We start from the raw sequence: 7,071 nt of genomic DNA on the forward strand, positions 1-7,071 counted from the left end.
AACTAGTTGCACTTAGTTGGTAGTTAAGAGATTATTTGAGTATATATATATATATATATTCAAACAAGTTGATATAACCTAATTCAGCTCCATAAACTACATTATAACACTTCCGGCAGTTAGCGACGATTTTAGAGAAATATTACGACGGTTTTGAACCGCCACTAAACATCTTGCACCAGTTAAATAACTGTCGAAAGATAGGTTGCGGGCAAACAATTAGCGGCGGTTTATGCTAAGCGCTGGAATAACCTTATTCGTTTTTATTTTTTGATATTTTATTTGAATTCAAATGGGAAATATTTCTTTATTGACATTTATGGTTTAAAGCTAATATGATTAACTTAAAAGTAGTAAATGTCAATAATCTGTATTAGTACTAAATCGAATTAAGATTAAGCTTATTCGATCTACTAGCATCTACTCATTTTTTTTATAAATCGAATTAGATCAATTCGATTTACTAGTATCCACTATGTTCCATGTAAATCGAATTAGGTCAATTCGATTTACTACTTAAAATGGCTAATTCGAATTAGGTCAATTCGATTTATATAGATATGTGCATAGGACTTTGATGTAAAGATTTTTGTTTTAGGACATTCATGAAATATTGGAGATAGTTTGGTTTAACTATGTGTTTTACCGTAACATTCTGTTATTAGTTTTTAGTTATTATGTATTATTGTTAAATTGATTTTAAATATTTTAAAAATTTAGCTATCAAAATATAATTAATGCAAATAAAAAATTTTATGATAAAATTAACAAAAATGCTATTTATACACTAATTTCAGCCACGATATAAAAAGACGATAAAATACTACATATAGATATGGATATAGATATGGTAAATACCCACGACGTGCTTGGAAAACAGAACCCACCCACCCAGTTTCGTCATCGTGTCACTACTCTCCTCTCCTTCGATCGTGCGATTTCTTCTCTTCTTGGCACAACGGTTCATTCTCCCCTTTTTCGATCGCGCCAGTGCACCTCGCTCCTCACTTTCTTCTCTTTTTTGCACAGCGCTTTACTCTCTTCTTCTTCGATTGCATCATTGCTTCTCACTCCTCACTTTCTTCTCTTCTCCGCGCAGTCCTTCACTCTCCTCTTCTCAGCGCCGTTTACTTTTCTCTTCTCAATGAATTATTTTAAATGTATTACATTAATTTATTTTAATTCTTCTTATTTTAGAGTTTTAATTCTCTTTTTATTTATTTATTTTTATCTTTTTTATGTTCTATTTTGTATGTTAATTTTCAGGGAATAAAATGAGATTTTGTATTGTTTTTGCTACTGATACATTGGTTAATTTTTGAGATGTTTGTATCTGCACCAATTTTTGAGATGTTTGTATCTGAACTACAAAAGGAGTGAAATTGATGTTTAGTGTGAGGTATTGAGCTCGATTTTAGTAGAATTATGTGTAGTTAGTGTTATAACATTTTATTTATTTAATAAGAAAAAACTCTACAAATCTTTAGTGCTGTTTGTTACTCTTAATTAATTAATGGAAGTGGATGAGTATATGGTGGATATAATGTGTGAAAGTAGCCCCAAACATGGTAGATATTAATATAGATGGTGGTAGTAATTTAAGTTTTGAATTGATAAGTGGGTGGAAAGAACATTATCTTCTGTCACATGCAAAGATGTAAGAAAAAATCTAAATCATATAAATTTATTTTAAATTTTAATTCTATAATCAAACCCACTCCAAATTATATTAAGAAATTCAGTTATAATCAAACATGTGCAAAGTAATAATCAAACTCAAGAAATCTAATCAAAGCTCAAACATGTGCTATAATTAGATTATAATCAAACATGTTTTAAATTATATTACAAATTTTGGTATAATCAAACGTCCTCAAGGTAATAATAAACTCAAGAATCCAAATCAAAATTTAGACTCATGCTATAATTAGATTATAATCAAACATGTTTCAAATCATATTACAAAATCCGGTTATAATCAAATGCGTTTAAAGTAATAATCAAATTCAAGAATTCAAATTAAAATTCAGACTCATGCTATAATTAGATTATAGTTAAACACACTCTAAATAATATTACAAAATTCAATTATAATCATATTAAAGTTGCTTTCTACACATGATTGATAAACTGTATTATCTCTTAAAGTTGGTCTATAGAATCAAATTATGAATAATTGAATAAATCCTCTATAAGAAGAGGTGTCAAAGAACTTTGACTAAAGAAAACAAAACCATTGAGCTTCCTACAAAAGAAAGAAAAAAAAACAAAGGCAAGCAAATTGCATATTCGATCATCAAACAGTTTGCCAAATATATTTCATCTATTCTCCTCATGAGTGCAAGAGCAATTGAGCAGCCTTAGGAACTTTGAAGCAACTAGCACATCTGAGTCAGTTGTCAAAGACTTTGTCTTTGTTAAAAGATGTATACTTCTCCTTGGATAATTTCTCAATGTTAGTTCAATCCAAAAGGTCATTTCTTATAATTTAAGTGTGAAATGCTTCCAAAGAGATCTTGGATGGCTCAATCAAAGTCTTGGATGTGTGTGGCAGGCATCACAAGGAACACTGTCATGCAGATAAAAAAAATATAAAAGTAAAGTATCGGTTTTATTTCTAACGTTTGGGGTAAGTCTCAAAGTTGTCCCTAACGTTTGAATCGTCCTATTTAAGTCCCTAGCGTTTCAAAATTGACTCAATGTTGTCCTGCCGTTAGGAATTTGTTAACGGAATTGACGGCGGGACAAAATTAAGACAATTTTGAAACGTTAGAGACTTAAATAGGACGAACACGTTAGGGACAAAAACGATACATAGAAATAAATTTTAATTTTATCCTTCAATAATATCAATTTTTTACAGTACATAGTTATTTAATTATATTTTAATCACATCTAAGTAAATTACACTTAATCACATTAATTTTATTCTAAATAAATTTATTTTTTTATAATTTAACTCTTAAAAATTTTTACTCATCATAAAATATTTGTAGAATGATGGGTTTATGGTTTATGGGTTTAGGGTTTAGGGTTTAGCGGTTTAGGGTTTAGGGTTTATATTTTTCAATAAAAATTATTATAATCAAACTTAGTAGTCAAATATAGCACTGAACCTGAATATAATCAAACTCGTTAAACATGTATAATCAAACTCTTTAGTCAAATATAACACTAAAGCCGAGTATAATCAAACTCATTAAACATGATAATCAAACTCAAAAGTAAAAAAATTGCTAATATGACAGTCAAATTCAGTAGTAAAAATTTAGTAAAAAATTTATACAATCAATTTTGTTCTCCTCGATTTGTCCTTAACTTTTCTCGGACTTTTCTTCTTTCATATCCAATTATTCTTTCTAAGGTTTCCGTCCCAACATTTGCATATGGACTAACTTGGGAGGCTCCTAGTTTTCTTTGTCTTAGTGCTTTTGCCTCTTTCGGAATATCAAAGCTTTCTTTTCTTTTTTCTTTCTTTCCTTTTTATTAGCAATCTTTGTGAGTTGATAACTCTTTGCTAGCTTCAAAATATTAGTTCGGCAATCACTTTGTGGGTATAGGAGCATTTGCATGATGATATTCTTCCTTAATTTATGGCAATCATCCTGTTATTCAAATCAAATCATACATACCAAACAAATTTAGCAACCAAATTCAGTAGTCAAATATATAATCAAACTCCGTAAACATGTATAATCAAACTCAAATTATAATCAAACTCAGTAAACATTTATAATCAAATACAGTAGTCAAATATAGCACTGAACTTGAGCATAGTCAAACTCAGTAAACACATATAATCAAACTCAACAGTTAAATATAGTACTGAACCTGAATATAATCAAACTCGGTAAACATGTATAACCAAACTCAAATTATAATCAAACTTAGTAAACTTTTTGTTGTTTACTTTGAAGCCTTATGCCTATGTTGCTGCTATACTCTCTGTTTTATTTTTTAATTAAATTAAACTATGGTGCTTCTTTACTTTCCCTTATTTGATTTATGAATATGTTAATTAGTTTGATGATTAAAGAATAAATTTGATTTTTTTATTTTAAAATTGAGACTAGATTGGATATATATTTAAATTCAGGACAAAACTTATAATTAGATGGGGGAATTCTGCAGTTATCCTTTCTGGTATGGGTATATGAACACTCATAAGGTAGATAATGAACTAGTTCATGACTATAAGTGTGACATAGCGGTAAGGTCTTGCTTGAAGTAAAAAAACACACTGTCCATTTTAATCAATCCATACTTTGTAGTGGTAAATTGATGACTTTAGAGTGAGACCAATCCAAATTTTGTGCATATCCTGAAATCAAACAAGACCAGAAAACAGTGTTTCTTTGGGGCATTTCAGCAAACAGCTTTTGTGTGCATACTAATCAAATTGAGCATAATCAAACTCATTCAGTATAATAATTAAACATACTCCAACTCATATCACAAAAATTCAGTTATAATCAATTAATAGTCTACTAATAATCAGTTGTTAAAATTAGTTAACTGAGACTTCAATTCAAAACCCTAACTTAAATATTTTTAGTGCAAACTATGCACAACACAAATTCATTTATAGAAACTCAAAATGAAGAAGGAAAATGCAATTGAAGAAGCTAATAGAAGTTCAAAACGAACAAGAAAATGCAAGAAAAATGCAGAATCAAACAAGGAATAGAAATTTACCTTGCAGAATCAAACAAGAAAAATGCAGTTGATGAAATTCGCACCTGAGACAGAGAGCATCACACCCGAGACAGAGGAAGGAGAATCGCAACCGCGCCTGAAAGAGAGCGAAGGAGAATCGTGCCATCAGAGAGAGAGGGAAGGAGAGTTGTGCCGCTGGAGAGAATCACCATTGAAAATGAGGATGAGGAAGGAGAATCACCGTCGGAGAGTGAGATTGAGAGTGAGAGTAATGGATGTAGAGAAGAAGAACATTGTTTCAGCGAGCGCGTAAGAGTAATATTGAGAGTGAGGTTTTTAATTTTAAGTTTTTAATTTTGTATTTTGTATTGTATATGTATAAAAATACAGTGGCTGAATTGATGGCTGAAAGTGGTGTGCATATAGCACAACCGTAAAAATATAAGCTATACTTAGCATGATTGTAAAATTAAACAAAATAAAATTTAAAAATATTTTTAAAATTTTGACAAATTTTCTATAATGCATGACACATGATGTTCTTTATTTACCTCATTTCAACTTTAATATATCTCTGTTTCAAAAATTAATTCAGCACTCATATGTGAACTCACTTTTTCATCTTCTTCTTGCACTCTACAGAGCAACAATTTGGGGACAATTGATTTGGCCAGAATGAGAGAGGGATTATATGTCTTTGAACCTAATTTCAGTAAAAATTCATCCACTACACACTCCATAAATTCCATCCAATCTCCACCCATTACACCTTCCAATATATGGCATTTTCGTTTAGGACACCTTTCTGGGCAAAGACTTAATCATTTACATAAACAATTTCCTTTTATCTCTATGCATCATGACGAGGCTTGTGACATTTGTCATCTTTCTAAACAAAAGAAACTTTCTTTTTCTCAAAGTTTTAACAAAGCCAATGCAAGTTTTGATTTATTACACTTTGATATTTGGGGTCCGTTTCGACAAAATTCTATTCATAATCATAAATATTTTTTTACTATTGTTGATGATTTTAGCCGCTTTACATGGGTTACTTTATTAAAATCAAAAGGAGAAGTACAGAATCAATAATATTTAAGTATGTCTTTGTATGTTTAAAAAAAAAATATTTTTTATTAAAACATAGCAACACGCATATCAATAAATATCGTGTTTAAAATGTGTCCAACACGCCTACACACCAACTTAACAAGATGTCCATGCTTCTTAGCAAATTCTTAATGACAAAAAATATAAGGAAAAATTTCACTCCCCTCCCATGCGAGATGTTAAAATGATACTTTCCTCCCCTCTATTTTATAAATGTATATTCTCCTCCTTTCTAACTTTTAAAAAACCTATTCTTTAATCTATTTTAAATTTTTTATGTTAGCTAATATTAACTTTATCTATTTTTTAAGAAAAATAAATTATTTTTTGAAAAAATATCTATTAATAAAAATTTTATTTTTTATCATTAAAATAAATTATTTTTTTATTGATTCAATTGTATTTTTACTAAAATATTTTTAAAAAATTTAATAATTAAAAGTTTCAACAAGACAGGAGAGACAAAAGGGCATGATATAGTAGACGGCGACGAAAGGAGCGTCTGTGTCCGTCTTCTCTTATCTCATCATCCTCCGTGGACTATCTGGTGTGGTGTGGACCGAAGGGGAGAGAGAGAGAGAATTCACTGCCCCACAATGACCTCATCGACAACAACCACATTCAAACGATAACATGCCCTTCTGACCTTCTCTTCCTCTGCTGCTCCTGCTCCTGCTCCTGCTTCATGATCCCATCACCGTCTTATCTTCTTCGCTCGCTACTCCCGGCGGTTCGTTCTACATTCTCCCTTTTTTTTAATCGTTTTTCAAACAATTTGTTGGGTCAATGTTATTATCAGCTTCAATTTTGGATTTACGTGTGAAATTGCCTCCAATGCCCTCCCTTTTCTGCATACTTATGACAGGGCAGTGAAAAATCAATGACCTAGTTTCGTCAATTGGATGAGTTCACTCACCTGGGTTACCAGCATCCGATTAGGTTGGTCCAGTGGTAGTCAAGCTGGTCCCTTTTCCAATGTCCTCGAGCCGGATTAGTCAAGATTTTGATAATAGGGTCTGTTTTGATGAATCCTTGTTCATCTTTTAGAAAGGTGTTTGTTTGATCTTTTATACTTGCGATAGGCTTGTGTTTACGGCCCTTTCTGTTAGGGTTTCTGCTTTCTCTAACTGGTGTGCTGATTGAGAAGTTAGATAGCTTTATTATTTTTCTTCTTAGCTTATTGAAATTCACTGAATCCGTAGGATGTATTTACCTCTAATCTCTTGCATTGGTTATGGGAATTTGATTACATTGAAAGTATTAAGGACTAGGAAATTTTCATTTTGGTATGTAGCATAATTTTGACTG

The 7,071-nt window shown here is 30.8% G+C and overlaps 1 protein-coding gene across 1 annotated transcript in view; it reads left to right on the top strand.

The window, feature by feature from the left end:
* Positions 6,225–7,071, top strand: part of LOC107616441 (BLOC-1-related complex subunit 8 homolog) — a 2,543-nt gene continuing 1,696 nt past the window's right edge. The window contains 2 exon segments of the mRNA XM_021110516.1: positions 6,225–6,493; positions 6,629–6,777. The gene's annotated coding sequence lies outside the window, so the exon portion shown is untranslated.

This window comes from Arachis ipaensis, chromosome B09, assembly GCF_000816755.2.
Source record: "Arachis ipaensis cultivar K30076 chromosome B09, Araip1.1, whole genome shotgun sequence".
NCBI lineage: Eukaryota > Viridiplantae > Streptophyta > Magnoliopsida > Fabales > Fabaceae > Arachis > Arachis ipaensis.